General features: G+C 33.4%; 1 protein-coding gene across 30 annotated transcripts in view; it reads left to right on the forward strand.

The window, feature by feature from the left end:
* sall1a (spalt-like transcription factor 1a) overlaps positions 1–26,520 on the forward strand; it is a 411,427-nt gene that overhangs the window by 88,684 nt on the left and 296,223 nt on the right. For 16 of the 30 annotated variants that reach the window (XM_073906597.1, XM_073906587.1, XM_073906599.1 and 13 more), the window contains one exon: positions 14,483–14,533. The exons of 13 other annotated variants lie outside the window; for them this stretch is intronic. The gene's annotated coding sequence lies outside the window, so the exon portion shown is untranslated. Of the gene's footprint in view, positions 1–14,482; positions 14,554–26,520 lie in introns of all 30 variants that reach the window. One more of the 30 variants, XM_073906591.1, reaches the window with a different exon arrangement.

The raw sequence follows: 26,520 nt of genomic DNA on the forward strand, positions 1-26,520 counted from the left end.
TGAATATGTATTGTGATCTTGCTGTATGTGAATATATCATATCCTCATTTGAACTGGAGAACTGGACTACTGTGCATGCATATCATTGTGCACGAACAAAGACACCAACTTTTGCTTTTGTGAATATATTGTTGACAATTTTTTAAAATCTTAAAATATATTAAGCATCAGCGACACGGTGGCTCAGTGGTTAGCACTGTTGCTTCACAGCAAGGGCGCTGGTTCAAGTCCCGGCTGGGCCAGTTGTCATTTCTGTGTGGAGTTTGCATGTTTTCACGTGGGTTTCCTCCAGTATATACAGTTGAAGTCAGAATTATTAGCCCTCTGAATTATTAGCCCCCCTGTTTATTTTTTTCCCCTATATTCTTTTTAACAGAGAGAAGATTTCTAAACATATTAGTATTAATAACTCATCTCTAATAACTGATTTATTTTATCTTTGCCATGATGACAGTAAATAATATTTTTTTAGATAATTTTCAAGACACTTCTATACAGCTTAAAGTGACATTTGAATGCTTAACTAGGTTAATCCGGTTAACTAGGCAGGTTAAGGTAATTAGGCAAGTTATTGTATAACCATGTTTTGTTATAATAATTTTAATAATAATAATAATAATAATAATAATACTAATAATTCTGACTTTAACTGTATATGTTCATAACCTTCCGGTATATACATGCAGGAATAGTCGATGATTCATTCTGCTGTGGCATCCCCTGATAAATAAGCAACTTAGCCGAAGTAAAATAGATCAATTAATATAAAGCATCCCTAAATAAAGCTATCGTGTTAGAGGGCAGGTTCAAGTAGACATTGTTTACAGACAGCCAGAGAGAAGATGGTGTGTTGTACAAATTAAGGATCATGTAGAGCAGTTATAGAAGTAAAACTGGAAGCTGTTGGAGTTTTTGAATTGTAGATGCAACTTTGCTGACCGTCTACGTTCATAAATGGTAAAAAAAATGTTATTTACCATTGCCGTCATCTACTTTAATGTTGTAAATCTTGTCTCTAATGTAAAATAAAGTAAATATATCCCTTTTTCCCAAAGTCCTAATGGTATTGCAATGCCTAAACTTACGTTACAAAAACACTATTATTTGTACTTGTTCAATTTTATTTATAGAACAAAATAATAATAGAACTTTTAATGTGTGTCATTTATTCTTCATTAAATGAAAATAATGATCTGGTCATTATTACATATGTGAATATTTCAACAATGGTACATTCCTACTTTGCAGTAATTCTCAAAGAGCGAAGCTTTCCATAATAGCAATGTGTAGCCATCCTCACATTGGTGGAGCTGACAGTAATAGAGAAAGACTTTTGTTCTGTGTTCTCAATGCATTTCCCATCTGTGAAATGCTAAGAAAATTAATTCTAATGCCTTCCGATTTGAGGCAGTCATATCTTTATTACAACCATCAAGAGCCAATGAGCTATTGCAAATATTTTATTGGGAAATTTAATGAAGCTGTGTCTCCCTGAAATTATGTTGCAAAAATGGCTGCTCATTTGATCGCACTGAAAGAACAATGGCACCATTCCTAAGTATCCTTTGAGTTTTCACTTAAATGTTTTTGCTGGCCAGCCTTTAGCAAATGGTCCATAGAGGCAGCCTATAAAAATGAGCTAGCGTACGTGAATGAATATGTGTTTGACTGTTGAAATGAGGCTACATTCTTTGCTATTCATCAACGTTTCCCATTATTTATTTGACCATATTTTAAGTTCTGCCAAAAAAATACTTTGAAACAATCTGATTATGTTTGCTCATTAAAAGGCAAGTCACTCTTTTTGTTTTGCAGCTTGTGAGCTGTTTCAGTAAATGCATAAACAACAACAAAAGAAATCTAGTATCAGGCGTAAATGTTGCAAAAACAATCATTGGTAATGTCTTTGAATAATGTACTTGAAACAAACAAACCATAAAAAATCGAACTAAAATCCTCCATCTAGCATAACCGCGCCTCATATGATATCTTATAAGTTTTCATCTTTCACCAAATAAAGCAATCAGTCTGTCTGTTGCTGGCACAGTTATGTACTAACAATTAATTATCATGCCATCCTATTTCCCAGCACGGGATTGTGATTAGAATAATGATGTTTGTTGTTTGAATGAGGACATCAGCTCAACGTCTCTATAGGCTGTGCTTGTGTTTCACGGTGTGCTACAACAGTGCCATCTAGTGCATAAGGGTAAAAAGAATAAGGTGTTTGTCTTGTTTCAGTCTAAACATCTAAACATTCCTATAAATCAAAAAGCATTTTCTTGATGAGTTAAAAATATTGTCTTGTTTTCAGAAATAATATGTTTTCTTGTAAAACAAGCAACATAATCTGTCAATGGGATTTGTAAAATGAGCTTGTTACAAAGCAAAAGCAAGTTTATTTTGCTCACCCCATACTAGGGTAAACAAAACTTAATTTTGACTCATTATTTCTGAAAACGAGACAATATTTTTTTACTTGCCTAGAAAATGCTTATGGTTTTAAGTATTTGTAGCTATTTTAAATACAAATAAGACAAACATTTCAAGTAAGAAAAGCATTGTTTTGCACACTGTAAAAAATATCCATTAATCAGCAGATTTCCGTATTTTGAGCTTCATGTTTTTCCCTCTCATTTATTTATGCTTTTGGATTGCTTTATAGGACCTTGGTCCTTCTTCTAGTAACGTTTAACCTAAAAAAAATTTGACTTTTATTAACTTAATCAGTTAAAGTGGTATATTGTCAGGGTTGCATTACAAAAACCTTGTAATAAACTACCAGTAGATGGTATTGTATTATGGTATTTCTGTTATTTTACAGACTTATTTCTCCATATCTTATTTCTTATATATTATATTATTTAAACTAAAATGCCAATAAAAGTCACTTTGTTAAACTGTAGAATTGAATTCAACAACAAAAGTCGACGGAGTAGGGTTCAACATCCCATATTGTAATTAACAAATATAAATAAATGGAAAATACTTGTATAACACAAAATACAGAAACTGTTAATTAACAGATACTTTTTAGAGTGCCGTGTTTGGACTAAGGCCCAAAACGGCAGTATTTTATTTATTTTTATTTTTTTAAGATGCATTGGAAATATGTGACTGTCCCTACTTTTTTGCATAACCTGAAATGTGTTGCTCCAGATATACTGTAAAAAAATGCTGGTTTACACACAATCCAGTTGTGTCCAATTAGTTTTTGCAAATTTAAGTGGACTGAATATAAAACAATTACAAATTTGTTGTTTCCGCTCAATTTAAATAACTCTCATTTTTTGAGTGAACTTTTTGTTTACCTTTTAAATGACACATCCACTAAATGCAATATACTGTAAGCTAAATATTTTCCCCACATTGCATTTGTGAATTTAATAAAAAGTACTTTGCAATGAAAACAATTATGCTTTTACACTGTGAAAAAATGCTGGCTTTCACACATTTTATTCATGTTGTCCCAACACAAATTGATTAAGTTAGCTCAATGTTTTACAAATTTAAGTGGATTAAACATAAAACAACTATATTGTCCCATTAGAAACTTAAGAATTGTGTTTCAATTCATTTTAAATAAGTAATTTGAACAACCAGCAGAAATATTTTTAAGTGTAGCTCCAGAAAGATATATGCAAAATGCCTAGTCTATGGTAAATTAATTTGGTTAATTTTGCCTGAAATGTGTTTAAAATGTTTATTACAATGTTTGTTGAGGCTGTTTGGTAGGAATGTGATGTAAATGTTAAAATATATTAAACTAAATACGTTTATTGAGCTCATAACACTGTATGTCATTATGTTGAAAGTTGTCAGGGTTTTACATCTCTGTTAATTTACCTTGGAAATTCCTTTGAAATCTATGTATAGCTTTATTTGTTGTAGTTCTGCAGAAAAGTTAATTACAGGGGAACATTTTATTGTAATGTTCTGTGGAAGCATTCAATATATATTGTTTTTAACTTTGTCTTCCGCTCATTTATATATTTTTTGATTCAATGACTAAATGCAACCGCTGCTCTACTTGTAGATTGGAATAAAACAATGATATTGATTCATTTGTGGGTCTAAAATAGGTCTGAAAAAACACATTAAAAAGGTTGAGTAAAGGTCTAACATATCTATAAAGAGCAACTGCATCTCATAGCAATTCCTTTCACCTTAATTGTATGCTGTCAGTCATTGTAGGTTCTCTGAAAAGTGAGCTGGATATACAGTTATGTTTGCTCATAAATGCAGTTTCAGGAACATTTGTAATTTGATCAATTTCTTAAAAATGCCAGGAAATATTTGCATTAATTGGTAACTTTACAACATGGGTTCCTTATTATTTTGAGATTTCACTATAGCAGTATAAGGTTGTTGTATAAGGTTGTATATTCAGGACACTTAAAATTTCATTCTATAACCAGACTCATAGTCAGTTTAGGATTCACAAACTGATTTTCATGTGCTGTTTCTAGATGCTGATGAGAGCTGTGAAGGTTTAGATCCATCACTCTCTTCCCCCAGAGAGAAATCTGACACTTTGTGGCCTGTGTGCTCAGTATAAAAGCCATCATTTGTAATTTGACAAATGAAATTGCAAATCACTTAAGTTACCGTTACTCTTGGTCATAATCTTTGCCTGTTTTAAATTTTTTTTTTACTTTTACTTTTCCCTTAAAACCATTTCATGAAGTTTATGCTGGATTTTCTAGGTGCGTATTATTACATTGTACAGTTAAAGACAATTATTAGCCTTTCTTTGTATTTTTTTTGATATTTAACAGCAAGGAAGTTTTTCCCCAAATCATTATATGTATGTATGTATGTATGTATGTATGTGTGTGTATATATATATATATATATATATATATATATATATATATATATATATATATATATATATATATATATTAGGGGTGTCACGATTTAGATTTTTAATCGAAATCGATCGAAATTTATGCTCAATTTCGATTATCGAATCAAAAAAAAGAATCGTCGATGCTGCCACGCCCCCATGTCATGTCAGCTTGGCTTGCCAAGCGGAAAAAAAAAAAATCCGCTCGCGAAAAGTACACAGTCAGGCCCTGTTTACACTGTCTTTGTTTTTAAATGGCATTTTAGAAAGACAACGATTTGACATCCACAGTGGCGTGTGGCATTTCTGAGCAGCACTCCTTCCTCTACCTCTGAAAACGCACATAACGTGACCACACACACAGACGCACACACACAGCCATGGGCTCGAGACAGCGGGTTCAGGCAGTCAAAGGATCAGTAGACTGCTTCAATCTTTCACTCACTTGTACTTAGTCATTTTAGCGAACACCTCAGATACTGTTGGCTGGTTCCTGTTCGTTGTGTGTCTTTTTTACCGACACCATTATAACGTCACAGATCACTGCCTATTCACGAGTCCCGCAGAAAAAGTGAATGACAGGTGGTAATTATGTGTGTATCTTGCCTTTATTCATTTACTGTATGATTTGTTTATGGGTAAAACAAAGACCATGCAGGTCAGGTAGTTTAAACGGTAGGCTACAAATAATTAATTGGTCATTAATTAATTAATTATTCATAATCGAATCGAATCGTGCCTTTAGAATCGAAAATGTAATCGAATCGAGGATTTGGAGGATCGTGACACCCTTAATATATATGTGTATATATATATATATATATATATATATATATATATATATATATATATATATATATATATATATATATATATATATATATATATTAAGGGTGGAGCCGAACCCGAATACGGTATTCGGAAAGGCACGAATAGCTTGTTTTTACGAATACTTGATTCAAACAAATACTTGAAAAATTATTTGTATTCGGGAGCAAGAAAAACACTATATCAAAAAGCTGCGTTTCCTCATGAGACCACAGTGCATGCCCGCGTGAGTGAGTGAGTGAGTGAGTGAGAGAGAGAGAGAGAGAGAGAGAGAGAGAGAGAGAGAGAGAGAGAGAGAGAGAGAGAGAGAGAGAGAGACAGACACACACACGCTTAGTGCAAAACGCGCCAAAGCCCGAAACTGAAAGCGAGACGTGACTTTTAAGTGGTTGTTTCATATGGATTTATTAATCATTCTTACTGTTCAGTGATCGCAAACTGCCGTAGTTTATTAAAGACGCAAACCCCTTACTGCACGTCAGCTGCGCGCCTTCAGCAGACCTCCTCATTTCTGCAGCACGAGAGCTTTATGATTGTTTATGCGCGCCAAAAGTGGCGGATCTGTCCGGTAAAATATCTGACTGCGTGTCACCGCATCCCTAAGGACTGTTTGGCGAAATATTTGACTGCATGTCACTGCATAACAAACTACTGAAAGGATATAACTAGAGAACTCTCCACTGTGCTACTGGGGGAGAGCGTAGGGCAAGCCGTTTTAGCATTTAAACCTTGTTCAGACTATCCATAAATATATTTAGAGATATCTCTAATTATATTTTGACTTGTCATAATTATAATTCGACTAGTCAGATTGGAAATATCTGCAAATATATTATGACTGACTAGTCATATTCCTCCATTGACTTCCATTGAAAAATATTTGCAGATATCTCTAAATAAATAAACAAACAAACAAACTTTGTGTCTGTTTTGTGGCTGGCAGATGATAATAGCAGGGCTGTATCTTTTAGTATTATATAGAATACTTTTGTTCTGCCAGATCTCCCAGGCAGGGTTTTATTTAGATTTATTTTGTTAATGTATATATATATATATGTGTGTGTGTGTAAATATTATATATATTATTATATTATATTATATTATATTATATTATATTATATTATATTATATTATATTATATTATATTATATTATTTGTCTTTGATTGTCAACAAACTACAGTTGTTCAATATCTACTAGCACCTTAAAAATAACTATTAAGTATTATGTACTGTAATCATGGCATAGACAAAAGTAATTTGTTATTAATAACCTGTTACTAAAATTATTATGTTTAGCAATGTGTTGGGAAAAATCTTCTCTTCTATTAGCAGCAATTGAAAAAAATATTTAAAATTATTAGACATTTTATAGAGGGCTAATAATTTTGTATACTGTACATTGGAAAATTCTGATCAAACAGCTTCACCCAGTGGTTGTCTTCTGGCATTACAAGACCATAGATTAAATGTTTTATTAAATTCCTTTTATCCTCCTTTTCTTTTTAATTGTAAGAGAGAGCGAGAGAGTGTGTGAGCAGCTTGAGTGTGTTTGGTCTTTACGGCCTCAAACATTTTTTACTAGAGAAGACCGATTAATGGACTGAGTGAGAAATGTTATGAGCATTTAATGTCTGGTATATGTAACTGCTGCTAATTGTAGGCTCTGCCTTGCATAAATAGTCTAAATGGTATATTTGGCGAGTTAGTATGTTGCGCTTTCCCTGAAACTTGTCTTTTGTCAATAATTCATTTCCACTGAAAACTTTTGTCCTGCAAATCTCTAGTGTGTTGTTTGGCACAAATAATGGCAAATCAAAGTCAGTTCCTCCCACACGCTGCATGAATTTTTAAACATGTTTGTAATCTAGTTGTGTTATTAGCAGTCAATGACTTTTTACAGTCCATTTAACATGAGTTTAGATGGTTTTTAGCTTCAATTGTGTAGTTTAACAAACTGAAAACGAAGCTCGGTAAAAAAGACAATACTGGAAGTAATGGCATAATGTTATTGTATACATCCAAGTTGATTTCCAGAGATTTGTTTCAGTGTCTTAAATTCGATAAAGCCAATAAACTATCTTTGTACATACAGTCAAGCCCAAAATCATTCATACCCCTGGCAGTTTCTGACTTAAAGGTGCAGAAGTTGATTGTCTTCAGAAACATTTTTTTGTTGTGCTGGTTGAAAGTCTCTTTACAGTCCGATAGTAATGATTAAAGTAAATGATCTAAATATATTTATGTATTTTTATATTCTGGGTAAGGTATAAGACTAAAAATATTCATCCAATTAAATTTTGTCAGGCCGTCAATTCCCCTAATTCTCATAAGTAGCACTGAACTGTCTGTCAACAAATGTACATTTGTACATCTGCAGAGCTGTGCACACACATCGTGTTTATGTGCACACACGAGAGAGTGACAGCGTTAAAAACAAATGCTAAATCAAAACCTTTTAAAATCCTGAATCAATATTGGAGTTACTTCTGCACGTTGGCGGAAGGATGACACTATGGCTAAAGTATTTCTTTTAGACAGGTGATGTTCTGTTTTAAAACTATTTTAGTCACACAAAGCTGTTGTAAATTGTGTTGTTTTACAAATAGGTTATATGCACAGAAGTGTTGTTCAACAACTGAAATCTTGCGGCGAACAACTGATGTGACTATTTTTTTAGTTTTTACTTTTTTACAGCATCAATAATGTAGATTTTTGTTTAGTTTAGTATCTAAACATAAGTAAATAGCACTATTCCGCCTAGCCTGCTTTACTGGGGTCAAGTTTCTTTTATATTCACATCACATTGGTTCATTTTTGAACAATGACAAGCTGTGACGCACTCCCAATATTCTTCACCATGCTACTCTGAATATTTGGTTTAAAATAGCATGTAAGTGTGGCTAAAGAAGTGTAATTCCTGCACATTGACAGCCAACCACTAAGTATACAACAATCCAGTAATGAGACCAGCAATCCTTGCAGGCATGTAATGTTGCACATTATGACAAGTTTTGCTTGCTACACAACTAAAAATGCACTAGACATAATACAGTTTTTGTTCAGAATTGTGGTGTTATAAAGTACAATAAAATTTTCTAACTGGCGAATGACATGATCTAGTGGGTCTCTGTCATCTTTAATGTGTGTGTTCGTGATTTCAGGAGGCATGGCTTTGGATGGCAGGTGAGGGATTGTTTCAAAGATATGTTAGAGCAGGTCACCAAACTTGTTCCTGGAGGTCCGGCGCCCTGCAGATTTTAGCTGCAACCCTAATCAAACACACCTTAAGCTAATCAAGGTCTTACTATACTTGAAACACCCAGGCAAGTTGGAGCTAAACCATGGAGGGAGACTGGCCCTTCAGGACCGAGATTGGTGACCCCTGTGCTAAAGCAAAATTTATAGATTCTTTATATATTTCACCTACTGCATCTTTCATTTTTTTAAAAGAATGCTGGTTAAATAAAAGTAACTTTAGGTCAGAATTTGCCAGGGATGGGATATGAATAATTTTCGGGCTTGACTGTATACAGTTTAATAACTACACTGAAAACAAATTTCTGTTAATTAACAGTTATTTTGTTAACCATATTTTGTGATTCACAAGTGTTTTCTGTTTATTTACGGTTGTAAATTGCGTAATGGGACCTTGATCTCTGCTCTGTTTACTTTTGATGTTGAAAATTCAATTCTACAATTGAACAAAGTGACGTTTGCTGACATTTTAGTTGTTAAAAATAAGAAAACATGTAAGAAATAATATGTAGAGAAATAAATCTGTAAAATAACTGAACATCTACTGGCAGGTTTTTGTACCATAATATATACCACCAACCCAGACAATACATCACTTTAAGCTGTTAAAAATGTTAATAAAAAAGTAACCTTTTCCAACTTTTTTCAAAGTTAGAAGTTGTTGGAAGTAAGATCAAGGTCCCATAATGCAATTCAAAAGCATAAATAAATGGGGAAAATATAATAATAATAAAAACATGAATCACAAAATATAGAAAACTGCTAATTTATGGATTTTTTTTTAGAGTGTAGCTCATTTCAGGTGTGTATGTGGCAAAAGCTTGTATAGTCCTGTGCAACAGCAACAAATCCCTCAACCGGATGTTATCAAAAGAGGCAGACAAATCCACTAATCCTGAAGCCTTCTGTGAAAATGCTTAAATGCTGACCTTAGGGAGACTGATTGCCAGCGTTTGCATTTCAAATCTCCCTTCTCATGAGGCCAGTCAATTACCAGAGATGGAAAGTGATCTCAAACTAATGAGAGACTGAGAGAGAGAGAGCTTTTCCAAGACCCACACTTCAAACAAAGTGCACAGGGATAGTAGGATTATTCATGTTTTAATTGGCAAGAGATTAATTAAAACTGTTTATCACCAGGAAGAATGTTTTTTTGTTTCCTGTGTGTGTTTTAGGCCTACTGGGTACATTTACTGTATACAGCATGAAGTAATTCAATAACCCAACCCTGAATACTCAGTACACAGCATGGAAGAGACTGTTTTAATTGTTTTGGTTTTGTTTATACTACTGCTCTGTACACTACCATGAGGTTTGCACACACACGATCATTGTTGATGATTTTACATATTTGAAATATTTACAAATGCAAAACAAATGTGGAAATTAGCCCTAATTTTTGTTTTTGTCTTTTTTAATAATTTGTTTGCTGTAGACCAGGGGTGCCCACACTTTTTCTTTTGAAGAGCCAAAAACTAAACTTGATTGAGGGTGTTTGCCAAAGGTAAATATACCAAACTATTACATTAAAGCATTTTTGGCAATTCCCTAATTTATCGATATTGATTGATTTTTTTTTTTTTTACATTTTATAATGAACTTACAATAAAACATACATGAACTCATTTATAACACAATAGTGTTCAGTGCTAAATATTTAAGTCAAGCTGAACCTGTGTTAGCCTTGATTTGCTCTTCATTGTCTTGTGTATTGTCCTCTATCTTCAAGTGACAGTATTTACATTTTTAAAAATCAGATTCGTGCACAACATTTAACTGAATCATTTGATTTCAGTTGACTTTTCTGTAGCTCAACAATTAAACAAACAAAAAAGGTTACATAGAACTGAATAAAACTGAATAGAATAGAATAGAATAGAATAGAATAGAATAGAATAGAATAGAATAGAATAGAATAGAATAGAATAGAATAGAAATGATGACCTCTGTTGAAGGCATTCATCGCAACCTTCATTTCTAATTCTTCTCAGATGGGATGGTGGGCCAAAATAAAGGTTACAATGGGTCAACTTTGGCCACCTCTGCTCTAGACGTACATCACAATTTGAAAGAAGCGATCTGTCTTCACTAGACTAACTGTCCAATGACCAAAGCTGTCATTGAGGTGGTAAAAAGTACACTACTTAAAGGATCCATATTAATTTAACTTGAAAGGGTTTCCCTCCAATAACTTTGTGTACCATAACATTTCAACTTCATACAAAGTTGTCTGTAAAATAATTATTACTTTCATAAAGTCGAGTGACATATGCATGAAACATTGATTTGATTGTGTAGCAAATACTGTGATAAAATAGTATAAGATTATTTGTCATCTTTTTATGGCATTTGTCTCAAGGGCTGCTACATGCAAAACACACAATAAATACAATAGAATTCAAAGAACTCAACACATACAGTAGAATAATAATAAAAGAAGTTCTCCCATACTTTCAGCACCATTTCGCCACCGCCTATGAGTTCAGGTGTCTTTTCCTATATTAAAAAAGGATGCTCAAGTTTGTGTTGGTAGTAGGATCACAGATTTTGTATAAAAGTGTCAGCAAAATTTGTATGTTAAAAGCTCCTATTTTTTTATGAGATATAAAATGCATCTTTTGTTATTCCAGAATGTGTCTGTGAAGTCTCAGCTCACAATACCATTAGGTCTTTATTATATCCTGCTGAAAATGTCAATTTTTGAGCTAGAGGGATTTTGTTTTGCTTGTGCCTTTAAGCCATGAAGCACTGAACAGTCGCAAACACCAAAGTTAGACTGAATCAGGAAGTTTCCCAATGGTTATTTGATGTAACAGAGTTTAATCACCCTTTCTGCAATGATAAATGAGCCATGCACAAATGCTGTTATGAAATTCGCTGTACACACTTGTTTGTTTAACATATTCCTCTGTTTTTGCACATACTTGTGGCTAATATGACAGCATGCCTACCAGAAAGAATATGCTGCAGAATGAAGATCCATTATGCTACTGTACAATTAAACCTCCACAAATTGTGACACCTGGTGTGGGATTGAAGCGTCCTCATTTATAGTTATGTTTTCGGCTGTAGTGAATTTAGTGATTATAAATTGCATATTGATTAACTGTCTTTTCTTTAGTAAAAACATGCACTGTTTTTTAACTTGTGAAACTTCTTAAAATACAGCAGGATAACATAGAACAGATCATTTAATCCCAGTTTCTTTGCAAACCCAGTCTTGTGGACATGATAATATGTGTTTATTTAAGATATGCAAATTAGCACCTGTCAGCTAATATCAGTGGGCTCTGTTAACCACATGTCTACGTCACAGTGCAGTGGGATTCAAAATCAATGGGAATTGGATCCTGCTTTAATTTTATAATGTACAAATATACTGTATATGTATTGTCTATACAAGACAATGAAGTGGAGGTATGCGTTCGATCTTCATTCGTTTTCATAAAGTTGCAAACGGATTGCTTACCCTGTGAATTTAGGGAAATGCTTGTTTCAGTCTAAATTTTGGTAAAATGTAAACAAACCTAAATACTGTGTAACATTTTAAAAATGACATTTTTAACCCAGCTTTAACGAATAGTTGGGTTAGCCGATATTTACCAAAAATGTAGGTTAAAATAAAATGACCCAGCACATTTTTAAAATGTGCAAAATGTTTTTCTTTTTCTTCACTAATATATTTCAATGGATTTAAAAAGTTTTTAAAATTATATTCCACAGCTGGTATGGTTTATTTGAAGCTGCTTTTATCCTGCTTGCATATCTACTCATTTCTGAACACTAGTTTGACTAAAAGGATTATTCCCAGTCAACATGTGATGGTCATGGTGAAATGAATTCAAACGGCTGCCTCCAAGACTATTGACAAGACTAACACGAGAGAATGGAGAGTGAGTTTATTACGGGTCTTTAGGTTTATATTTACTCCGTGAAAAAGTTAAAGCCTTTACTTTATCATTACTGTTTAAAGGAAGAAAGTGCGGCGGCTGTGTTACCTGATAGTCTTATATTTCACCAAATAAAACATTGATGCAGCCTCTAAAGGTGCCATCCTTCTTACGAGCCAATTCTCAGACAATAGCACTTTGCGGGTAATTTGTTTCAGCCAAGATTTATGGCATTGTAAATATTTAAAATCAAATTTGGCAAAAAGACAGAGATGAATGTCATACCCTAGGGGTGCTGCGGAAGCCTTTCTCTTCTTCTCTCCCTCTTCTACTCTATTTCTCTCCCTCCCGTTCCAGTGTCTTGTTCTTGTTATTACCTCTAGGTGGCAGCACAGCCTTAGTGCTGATTTAATGTGTATTTTAAATGGACTGTACAGATAATGCCTGCGTTTCATTTTAAAGGGTTCATCCGTAATCCTTTATCCTTCCCAAGGAGAGCTTTGAAGGGCCAGAGTGTGTATGGGACTTAAAATCAACCATGCACAAAGAATCCTGGGAATGAAAAGTGTTCAACACTTCCACTCTTCAAAATCATTATTTATAAATAGCCCACTGAAGTGGCCAGATTGAGCACTCTGGCTTGGGATGATGCTCTGGCATAAATGTTCTCGCTCTGAGATGCTCTTCAGAGAGATTGCCATTGGTTGACAGAACAGAGAAGACTTCCAAACATGCCCAGTGTGTGTTTATTAGTGGCCAGTACACTCCAGCACAGTCCCACAGACTTGCATTGGAAGAATTATTGGGAGGAAGTCAAAAATAGACAGTAGTCAAAAGCAATTTTAAGTATTGACTCAAAGTCTTTGGAATGTAGACACTCTGAGGCAATACCTGAAATACAAGAAACCTCCATCTAGAAAAAAGGGATTTAGGGTAAATGAATATGGAGTTGTGTTTAGTATGTGAAAAGCTTTATATTTAGAGAGCCGATCAGAGGGATCAGGTAAAGATGTAACTACTGTATGATCTGATATCATTGTAAGTGATGTCAAACTACAGGAATGGTAATATCAATACCAGAATTTGGCTTTGTAGAAGCTGGATGTTTTAAAATCTGACGTGTTTGATGTATGGGCACAGAAATGCTTCCTCATCTATCTCAGACCAATAGTAAATGTTGAATTTTGGGGCTTGCCCCCTGGCCTGCTGTGATGGATGGCCTGCGTTGAGATGGAGGATAATGGTAGTGTATGAGTAATGTTTTTCAGAGTGCACTGTAAGCCTGTGCAGTTTCTGCTTACCTCTCTGCTGTGACCACCACATACCACTAGAGACTAAAGTGAACTGGTTTTTGCACTGGGATGATAAAAGCGAATGCTTTATGTTATAAATCAGTGTAACATTGTCTCTGCAGTGCACTTGTTGTGTATTTTCTTAATGAGAGGTGTATGTGTGTTTTAGACATAAAGAAAGCACTCTGTGTTAAAGTCCTCCATTAATATTTTATATCCATTTTTTTTTTTACTTAAGAGGAGATATTAATACTGAATGTTTTGTGTTGGTATGTGTTACTGTTGTTGTGACATATTTTACATAAAAAAATATCATAATAAATTGTTGTATTAAAAAATCTTAAATATTGTATTTTATGTTCCACAGATGAATCTGTGACCAGAATGAAGATTCACACATGTTTGGATCAACATTAAGGTACGTTAATTCGACCATATGTAACCGAGTTTATATGTTCTGAATAAAAGTTAGCTTGAGTGCAACAGCAGAAAGCAGGACTGAATAGAGTTGGGAACTTTTACAATTTTATAGTTGTTTAATGTCAATTGTAGTCTTATTTTGCCTTTTTAGGAGTGTTTTCTGCTGCTGTAGGTCATCTGTGATTAGGATTAGGTGATGCTTTATTTTTAGTGATTTTGATTTCTCAAATCTTGTTCTTATTGATTATCTGTTCTAATTCCACTATTCTTATTTTTAAGCAAATACTTCAAGAAAAAGAAAAGTTTTCACTTTTTATTCTTGCCATTTAGGCTCTAAGCAAAAGGCTAACTGTTGCCAAAGACTATATAATACTCAAGACATGTCACTCGTATTGTTTTGAATGGAGAGAAGTATAACAGACAATATGGCTAATATGGCCTAGTGCAGGAGCCAATCATTGATCGCTATATAGCTAAAAAAGCCCGCCTTTTACAAGAGCCAATCATCTATAGACTAACTATACTCCAGGGAAGGGGCTTGGACCAGACATGAGTTTCTGCAGATTTTGTGTGATTTGAACATTTCAAAATGAAACTTACAAGACAAATGTTTGGTTTTATTGGTGGATTCTAATATGAACTTCAATCATAAGATTGACAAGTAGTTTTGGAGAATTTGATGTTTCCCCATTCAGACAGAATGCCCGAGCATATTGCCCGTAAAGCGTTTCAAACATGGCCACCAAGTGAAACGACTTGTCTTAAAGGGACTTTGCTGTTCTCTGACAGTTCACCAAATAATTAAATACATAAGATGTTCATTACAATTTAGAGCTGAATGTCTTTTTATCCATTGTATGAGCAGGTCCTGGCAGATAGATACAACTGTAAAAGGTTCACTGCCGTTGATCATGCAAGATTGACTGAAAAATTCAGGAGTCAATAAACAGAATTGAATCGTATCAAATCCCTGGTTTGTTGAAATTTGAAACTGTTTATTAAAAATGGATACTCAACCCTCTCTGTGATGAGTTGTGCATTCTGAAATACTCAGAACAGGCTGTCTGGCACCAGCAATCATGATGCATCCATAATCACTTAAATTACCTTTATTTCCAATCCAATGCTCAGCTTAACCATCATCAGATAGTCTTGACAATGTCTGGATGAATTAGGTTGTGATTTTCTGATTTGCGTTAAAGCTTATTTGAACAAGTGTACCCAATAAAGTGGCCAGTTCACAATATATGATAAAGCATAAGCATAAACTGCTTAGTTGTATTTTGTAATGTATTTGAACACATACACAACCTCCATCCTAAGCATCGATAGATAATATACACACCATAAATTCAACCTTTTCACTCTTCGTTGATTGAAAAATACTGATATTATCGGGCATTTCAATCTTCTCATACGGACGTTGCCGCTGGGGGGAGCCGTGTTGTGGACAATTTTCTACTTATTCACATACTCTGAAGTTATTAAAAAAAGCAACTAAGCAAGATTAAATGGTTCCATGATGTGTTAGGCATTTGGTAAACAACTGAGTAAAGGAGGGGATGGCACGTGTTTGACTCCCGGAGAGTGGGCACACTGCACTGGGGACCAGGTTTGGCTCTGCCCACTGTAATTAAACCCAGCCCTGGAGCTCTAGCAAGGCCATGTTGGAGACATTAAGGGTCTATGACGTGGTAATCGAATTGCATAAGGCCTTGTGATTAAAATGTGTCTTTGAATGCTCCTTGGTTTGAGCTTGTAAAAATGTGTGAACTATAAATAGTGTATACTTATTACACTTATTAATGTATAGTTATTATTATTATTATTATTATTAGTAGTAGTAGTAGTTTTTTTATATTTCATATTAATTAATATCATTAACATTTTTAGGTATATCGTATATGTACAATAAACTAATAACATTTTTATATTGTTTTAATTTTATTTTGTTTTGCTGCATAAATGTACCGTTGTTGAATCAATTAATTAATTAATTACTTTATTTATTTATTTATTTAATCATTTATTCATTTATTTATTTATTTGTTTATCCATTCATTAATTTATTTATTTAATCATTTATTTATTTATCCATTAATTTATTTATTTAATCATTTAATTATTTATTCATTCATTTATTTATTCTTAGAACTGTAGAATGTTCTTTAAATATCTGAATCATTGTAAACAGTCTAAAAAATAAAAACAAACCAAAACTACTTAAAAAAAACTTAAACATATTACAATGCAACTTCACATTTATCTAAGAAAGTCAATAACTGCTTAAGGTATAAATAAATAAATAAATAAAGTACCATCCATAAGCTTGACACGTTGCATTTGATTTGACTGATCTCTGACCATGTGACTTATCTTGGCCTTTCTTGAATACGTCTAAGAACATGAAATAGACACACACAAACACAAGACAGTGTGTGTGTGATGTAGCCATCCTTCTTCTGCAGATAAAATCAGATAGAGTACACACACACACATTTACCCAGATGACCTCTTCTTTGAGACGAGAACGCTTTATTAGAGCAGTTTGTGACACAGGACACAGGAAATGGATGCCAGACACGATAGATTCCTGGCCTTATCTTGACCTCTGCTTTGGCCTGAGTGTGCCTAGATATGTATTTATATGGCATCTTATTGAAGTAATTAACATTTATAATTAAACCTTTATGTATTTTATATAATTTAATATTGAACCTACATTTCTGTTTATATCTATTTATAAACATGTGGTTTATTTATCTTCCTTAAAATAACATTTGTTTTTAATAGTTTTTTTTTATGTTTTAACTGGGCCATTAGAAAAAATCCTTAGCGTTTAGTCTTTTGTAAGTCTGAAAATTCATTCATAATGGTCTTAAAAAGGTCCTAAAAAGTCTTAAATTTGACTTGATGAAACCTGTAGAAAACCTGAAAATACTAAATAGTAGGGATGCTCAGATCGATCGGCTGAATATTGGTATTGTTCAATAATCATATTTTATTACTCTGTACTCCCCAATCTGGCCACTCTCATGAACCGATCGCAGGTATTTGTTTACGGCTTTAAAAAAAAAAATTTTTTTAACTTGAATGTTTAATAATATATCTTTTTGTAATATACTTATCGCAATAAACAAATATGTATTCATAGTTGTGCATTTCAATTTCTTATGCATCAAATATGCGCTCCACTCTTTTTCATTATTAAAACGTTAAATTCTTCCATTATTTGCCATATTTCTAAATAGCTTTGGTAGTCTTTATACCATTGCTTTTATCTGTTTTATATTATTTTCTGTAAAGCTGCTTCTGACCATGACATATCCACACTAAATAATTATAAGAAACGTGTTTAAGGAATTATATGCAACATTCTTCATTTATTCTCTTGGGTAAGGAGAGATCTCCACTTAAGTGTCATTCTTTGAGGGAAAATGGGCTTTATGCATTATAAAGCTTGAAGCATTGGGAATTGGTACTCTGTATCGGCCGATCACCATGACAAGGAACCGGTACTCTGTATCGGCTGCAAAAATCCTAATCGGAGCATCCTTACTTAATAGTGATATTAAATATTTAATAATAAAAATTAGGTCATTATTTATTTATTATTATTATTAATTCTTCTGATTAACACAAAGGAAGATATTTTAAATGAATCTGTTGATGATAATCATTGATTTCTTTAGACAGAAGAAAAGTTACTGTGGAAATATTATTTTGTGTGTAGCAGGAGAAAGAAACTTTGGAAGAAGTAGATGTTGAGTAAATGATTTTCAGATGAGATTTAGTTTTCAGGCAATGTAATAAATCATGCTTTTTTAAAATTAATTTTTCCAAAGGTTTATGCTTATTTTTTTCAAAGATTAAGAAAAGTATTCTTCAAAATTTATGCAAAAATTAAAAAGAAAGCAAGGGTTTTTAACCGAAGGCATCTTGTAACTCGCTAGATAAAAAAAAAAGGTCTTTAACGCTTGATGGACAGATAAATAAAATAATCTAATCTCAAATAGAATATTTTATGTTCCTGTATTCATTAAGAGTTAGCTGCAAAATGAACACTTCACCCTCAGGACATATTTGTAAATGAATATATGTAACCTTAAATTGTATTTCGTGTGTCTGAAAACGAGTTCATTAATTTGTTTATAATATTTTTTTTTTGTATTTACTTTTTCAGGTAAATTGATTTAAGGATATACATATAAAATAATACATACATACCAATTAAGACCCTTATTATTATTTATTTGTGCAGTGATGGCCTCTGAAACCAAATGGAAAAGAATATGGTGATGTAATGATTGTAATGGGAATGAATCTGCTGTAACGTACTTTATGAGAATGAGCTGTTTTATTGCATGAGTGGCTGATGAGCAGGCTCCAGTCTCACAGTCTCCAGTTAGAGGGCGAGAGGTCAGGATGCTCCAAGATGGTTTATCTCTTCATGAGCTTCCAATCTAAACTCAAATCACAACATTATACCCCTTTCCCCCCCTCTTTCTCTCTCCTAAAAATTCTCCCATCATTTAGTCATGGACATGTAGTTCCAAATATATGCTTTACATTTTAATAGTGAACATTGGAAATATCAAAAATACATGTTGATGTAGATGTAAGCATATATGACAAGCCTGGAGGCTTAAAAAAGGACATGCATACATTACTGTATACAGTATGTATGTATAGAAGGATTTTATGTGACAACCTTTAGAGATTAAAGTAGGAGTAGTCTTTGTGGTATTTGTTACTACTTCTCTTACAATTGTGATTATTTTCTTGTGGTTTAAGAGTTTTATATTTCACTTTGGACTTCTAAAAATAGTTTGTCTTGCAACTGACAATCCCTATATCATAAAACTGAAAGTTCTGTCATCATTCACTTAACCTTGACTTTCCACAAATCGATTTGAGTTTCTTTCTTCTGGTAAACACAAAGTAAGTTTTTTAGAAAAATGTTGGAAACCTGCAACCGTTGACTTGCCTAGTATGGAGGTCGATGGAGACAGGTCTCTTATATTATTCAAAATATTTTCTTTTGTGCTCAACAGTAAAAGGAAATTCATAAAGGTACGGATTTACTTGAGGATGAGAAAATAGTAAGGACAAAATTTTTGGCGGAGTGTATAACTATTAAACTATTACCTATTTGTAGGGGATTCCCATTTTCCCAAGATGTAAAATAAGTCTCTGTTGACCCTAGAGTGTGCATGTAAATTTTCAGCTCAAAATGATTTTCAGCTCATTCAGAGGTGGAAACAAGTGGACGTGCAACAACATGAATCATAAAGTAAATACAAAACAAACGTTTCCATCTGTTGTGCTCCTTTACGCGACTCAACAATCATTGGCTCTCAGCTCCACCCACACTTGTCATAGCTACTGTACCAAGCCGACCAATTACAGAGATTGTGTCGTTGCGACTTGTAGTTAGTTTTTGAAAGGTGCGCATCAGCGTCTGCGTTAGCCACAGCGAGGGCTATGCAACTGCGCAAAGGCTGCGCTGGACCATACACGTGCATACTCAGAAGTATAAATCAGCCTTTAGGCTTTTATCCAAGTTGTGCCTATTTGGTAACTATCACTTTAAATTCAAATGAGATTGTGCTTTCAGGGGGTGGAGCTACAAATGACTATGCGTCGTCATAGCAGCAGATTCAATACAGGACTATGTCAAAAGAAGTGTCTCAGAAGAAGAAAGTATATGGAGACTGTGGTATATATGTGTGGATCCTAAATTTCCACTTTTATTATACCTCTTAGCAGTGGTGCAACGGATCACAAATGTCATGGTTCTGATCACATTGTGTTTTTTAGTCACAGATCAGACCATATTTTCTGATGAGCCAAATACAGGATCAGACAAATGTAATTTGCTTTCCTTTTATTACAGTACTGCAAGACACTTTTGGTTTTAACAAACAGAACTTAAAACAAACAGCACGCTTATGAAATCACAATTTCGTCTTCTCGGATTATGTCTCACAATCATGAGGTTACATAGGAATGGAATTCTGGGAACAAAAGTCAAAAGCATAAGATGTAAACTCAGGATCGGTGTTGTGCTAGTTACTAAAAAAATAGTAAATAGTTACAGTTACTAGTTACTTTATTCAAATAGTAACTCAATTACTTCACCTATTACTTACACCAAAAGGTAATGCATTACTGTTAAAAGTAATTTTTGAGCTAGTTTTCCGAAGAGCATTTTTAATGATTCCATTAATGCCCTTATAACATCACTTCAGTGCTGCATGGAGAATACACTGTTGATCAACTTCACAGTTTTAATTAATTTGCATTCTCACAACTTAAACACAAGACAGACTTAAACAAAAAGTCATCTTTAAACACTAATTTATTAAAGTCAGACCAGCAGCACAAAAATAAGAAAAATACCACAAGGTGATAAACTAGCTGAATAATATATTCAGAAACAAAAAAGAAAAAACTAAAGTTGCTTCAGCATAAAAAGTTTTGTATTAAACCCTTAAACATGTTCTTTCACATCACACCTTTATAAAACGAATAAATAAAAGTAATCTGAATTATCATTCAAAATCATTTTAGTGAAACTCAGCATAAAAAAAGCTAAGCAATTTTCAAACTGACCACATATTAAACTTGGTATGTCAACAACTTATGGAAAGTTAGCTGTGTTTATTCAAAGTCCAAAAACTGCTGTTGTATAACAGCCATAAAAAATGTGTAAAACAATAAAAAAATTAATTACAGCATTTTTTTTTCTGAGCAAAACAACATTATACATTTTTTAAAAACGTGTTCTGAAATATGAAAGAAATGTGTCACTGTGTCTACTAAACTAATATATTTTGTTATACAGATAACAAATGTGTGCTTATTTGTTTAAAACAACAAACATGGTTGTATTAGTAATAGTAATTAATAATAGTAAGGTTAATAAGCTCTCTGTCTCTCTCGTGCGCAAACTCTGTCTCTCTTGCGAGCACGCTTGGCCTCTCTTGCGCGCACCTGGTCTCTGTCATGCGCACTTGGTTTCTGCTTTCGCTTGACTTTTGTCCAGTCTGGCGCCTCATACACAATGCGCTTTTTTTACGGTGGTTTGTTGGCATCCAGCAATCCCACAATTACCACAGTAAACAGGAAGATGTGGGCTAGACTGCAGACAAAATTAATTAACTTACCAAGTAACGGACAAATACATAATATTGTAAGGCTTACAGAGTTACTATATTTAACAAGTAATGCGTTACTGTATTAGTTACTGTAAAAATTAACTCATTACTAGTAACGTGTTATTGCTCAACACTGCTCAGGATGCAATCTTAGAATTATCATAAAAAAAATAAATCAAACAATATTTTATTTTAACATTATTTTTAACATTGAGTTTCGCTGATTTTGGAAAAATATATTTTTTAAAAGGATGCATTGTGAGCTTTAAAGAATTGTAGGAGAGTAAATATCAGAACTGTGAGATGTAAACGTATTTATTTATTACATTCCTGTTGTGGAGACAGACCTTCATAATATATATTTTGAATGTCAAGTGCTTGAATACTTTTTGGATGAACGTTTCCTCCAGGTATTCTATGGTTCTATTGGGGGCAACAAAAGGGACCATGGGTGAATGAAAAGGAGTGGGGGGCAAAAAGAGAAAGATGAGAGGAGAAAAAAAGGTGAGAGAGAGAAGCGGGGAGGAGGGGTAGAAGAGAAGAGCTTTTAAAGCAAGCTGAGCTCTCCGCCGCATCTCTCCTCTTATCTTAATAAGTAATGAGACTGCCATGGGCTGACAATGAAGTATTCTGAGAATAGTTGTAATGTATGGATGTGAATAGAGCGGCCAGGCAGTGATATATAGAGCAAACAGGGATGGAAACAAGTGAGATATTAATGACCCGTTTCCCTGCCAGTTAATGTGGGAGTTACCTGATTACTGGTGTGGGCTGGAGGTAGGAGGGTCATGGATGGCTGGAAGGTGAGATTGAGAAGTTTACTGTGTGTGTGTGTGTGTGCATGTGTGTGTACATGCAGGGATACCTGATCTGCTCTCAGCCTGCTTGGTTTAACCTGCTCTACCACGCTCCATATAAAAGCTGGCATGAAACAATATACTAACATTACCTGCAATTAGCACGAGCTGTTCATCATTACGTGTGCTGAAACAAATGGTTACTCTTGTGTTCTTCTTGAGTGCGACAGCCATAGTGTACATTTAAAAAAAAAAAAAGCATGGTGGGATTTTAAGTAGATTAAGCACACTGTTAAAAATAAAGGTTCTAAAAAAGGACTTTCACAGCCACTTTTCGCTGCTGTTTTGATTTCCCCAAAGAACCTCACCATTCCTACAATGGCAGTGTGAAGAACATTTTAATAATCTAAACCAAAGAATGTTTTTTCCACTATAAACAGCATTTTTGGTGGTGGAAAGGTTTCATGTATTTAAACAGTCTTCACTGAACCATAGAAACCAATAAAGACCCTTGAATTTTAGGAGTTAAGATATTAATACAGGTAATTCAGTAGTTTTTTTAACCAATAGTTCAACCTGAAATTAATTGTCATCATTTGAGTTTATCTTTCTTTCATTAAACACAATAATAAATATTAAATAATAATAAATATTTTGAAGAATGTTGTAAATAGTCAGTAACTTCTCTTGTATACTAGTATATATATTTTTACTTACTGTGGAAGTCAGTGGCTACAAGATACTTCAAAAATATCTTCTTTTGTATTCATAAAGGTATATAATTCATAAAGGTGTTGAACTAATGAGTAAATGGGGAGTGGATTTTCATTTTTGGATGAATGATCCCCTAAAGTTGGTGTCCAAAACGATATGTTACTCTCTCCTTGTGTGTCGCTCTTAGATGTGCTCTGTAAAAGTCCTGTAAAGAAGTGCTTGGGGTCTTTGGGGTGGGCAGCAGTTTTACTAATGTTTTAAAAAACTGGGTGGTCAAAGAAGGGAAATGAATGAGGTAGGCAAGCTGTTGGTGTCACGACAGGAAAGTTGTGGTGCGGGAGAGAAAGAACTTTAAGGCAAAAGTGTGAGTAAGATGTGTATGACAGGCAGTTAAACATGGTCTAATCCAATAAAATAAATGATCAGAACATTTTAATGTTGTATTTGCATTACGTTTACCTTGTCTTTCCTTAAAAATGTAATCCATTACATTTAAATATTTTTGTTAGCTTTATATGATGTCCAGCATACTCCTCAAAGATCTTTTAATTTTTTTTCTGAAGGATGCTTTACAATAATATATTTATGCATTAGATAATATATTTATGCAGTATAATATATTTATGCAGTACCAATTACAAAACTAGAACTAATCTTACAAAATAACTTAAGACCATTGTGCAAAAATTAGAAAACTCAAATTAATATTAGGAGAAATATTTAATGAAAATTTTATGAAGAGGAAAATTTTAGAGAAACATAAATAAATATTACATTTAGTTGAAGTCTTGTAGTCTGTATTTTCTTCTTTACAATAACTCTTTTTATCTTAAATGTAATGTCTTTATGTTTCTAAAGATGTAAGGTGACCAAACACTTATTTTAATGAATAATTCTTCTTATTAACATGTATTGACTATATATAAAAATATTCATTTTCAAGAAGAGGTGTACTCGTTTTTGCTGAGCACTGCATACGCAAATACTTTGTAAAAATAATTTTCTCATCCTAATAATAATATATGGTCTTTATGTATACCACAGGAGGGCAGCAGTGTGACAGGTTGCAAGATTTATCAAATGCAGAGTTATGTTCCATCTACTCCACTTTCAAACCAAATTAATTATTTGAAATATTTTAATTAATTTAATTTTTTGATGTGGTTGCTTAATACAGTTTTGTCTTTTGTCCTTTTTCAGCTTATCTTAAATGTAGCTTTTTTCACTTCTACATGCTTTACCACAGAATAGATTTGAAATGATGACTTTGAACAGATTGATTTGTTTGTCATATCTGCTTATATTTACACAGAGATTGTCAAACATATTCATCGCTCTCTCACCTGAAAATTTTCTGACCTTGAAAGTTTTTTCCTTCTAGTTCAATACAAAATTCTATTCAAATATTTTGTTGGCAAAATATGAACATAATTTATTCATAGGAGATTTAAATTGCACATTGAAATGTTATCTTTTATAATTTGATCATTTATTGATTGAATAATTTTCTTAGATAAACACTTTGCAACAGTTATGGGAAAAGTAATTGATTCATATATTTGGTTTGACAGATTTTGTCAACTTTCAGATTTACTATAATTGTTTTGTTGTTTATTGGTATTTTTTTCTAATGAATTCATTTAATTACAATGTTAGTTGTCGTATTCATCTTTAAATTAAAATATATATTACTTTCCCCCTTCTACCACCATCATGTTTTTGTGTCTTTTGGGGATGGATCAAGCTTGATAGAACAAAATGAACATTAAATTTTCTACAACCACACACAAATGCACTTTTATAACAAATAAATACACAGCCACACTTCTCTAGCTCCACTATTTTGATTTAATACTGAAATTTGATGCAGTGGCACTTCAAATATTGTGGCTTAAGATAAATTGCCCTTGGTTTTCCTCATCTTCAGTCCATTTGGATGAAAGTGTCTGCTTATTGAATAAATGTAAATTATTTCCAAATAAAATTTGCTGAAGTAGTAAGTGGATTTACACTGTAATGGAATATTGACAAAAACAATTAGCGCATTTTTACGTTCATAGATTCAGCAATTGTATTTTGGATAAGCATGCATGCATAATACATTGGGTATTATTATAGTGTTTATAATCAATATTAATTCTGCTTATTTTTGTTGTGTTTCCATTATAAGATATAAACAGGTGCAAATATATTGTTATCCTTTCTCATGACTGAAAAAAATAACAACAACAGCACTTTGAAAATCTCCAGAAATCTGCACAGATGGATAGCTGTAGTAGTTGCACATGGATTATGGAACATGAGGTTTAGAACAACACTGACGTTCTGGATTAAAAAGTTCCGTTCTGTAATAACAGTGGCACACGGGATGCTTGGAAATGCCATTCAAGCACTGGAGAGGTCAATAGTTACAATAACTTTCTCTGTGAAAAAGTAGGAAGAGTGGAGGGAAAAAAAGTAAAGAGACTTGGCCGCATTATCACAAATTGCTTCCAGGTTCTTTCTCAAAGCAAATTATTTCTAAAATTGAGTGCAGACTCTAACACTGTTCCTGCGGAATCAAACAGAGGACTTTGAAGTGCAGAATACAGACTCGTCCATGGAATCGGAGAGCTACACGAGCCCTTAAAGTTCTGCCTCATTTGCACTATCATTCGCTTACCCTCCTTAACTCCCCGTTTTAGTTGGCTTTAATTTTCAACAACAAAGGGAAGATCAGGAATGATTTTGGATCATGGAAAATGTAGGGAATGCTTTAAAAATTACTAGCCTTTTTTTTCTAACGTTCTGCGTGGAAGCTGAATATACTGTGATGCTGATTCACTCCATATTTGGGCGGATTGTCTGATAAAAGTCTGACTTTTATCAAAACGGTTAGTTCAAGTCTACAAGTTAGTTCGCTGTCTGCAAGGACAGAGTTAAAGTGTTCCAATTGATAAAGACTAAATGCAAGAAAGCATGTGTGTGTGTGAGTGTTTTGGGGGTTGGTGGGACATCTGCAAGGAAAATTAATTGAAAACTGCATGTTCCATACAATAGTTTCCTCTATGCTTTCCTAAAGCATTCTTGGAATTTGTCAAACTTAATTTAACAGCATTTGACATGGTATGACTGATCCGGTTACATGCTTATATTTGACAACATCTAACCGATTATCTTTGCAACATCTTTACATGGCTTGATTTGTTTAAGTACCGAAATGTTGCATTTTTTATCGTTGGCTTCTGTTCTGTTATGTGGCTGCTTGATGTTTACATTCTTAAAAATACAGGTTCTTTATTGGCATCAATGGTTCCGTGAAGAAACCCTTTAAC

This window comes from Danio rerio, chromosome 7 (genome assembly GCF_049306965.1).
Source record: "Danio rerio strain Tuebingen ecotype United States chromosome 7, GRCz12tu, whole genome shotgun sequence".
NCBI lineage: Eukaryota > Metazoa > Chordata > Actinopteri > Cypriniformes > Danionidae > Danio > Danio rerio.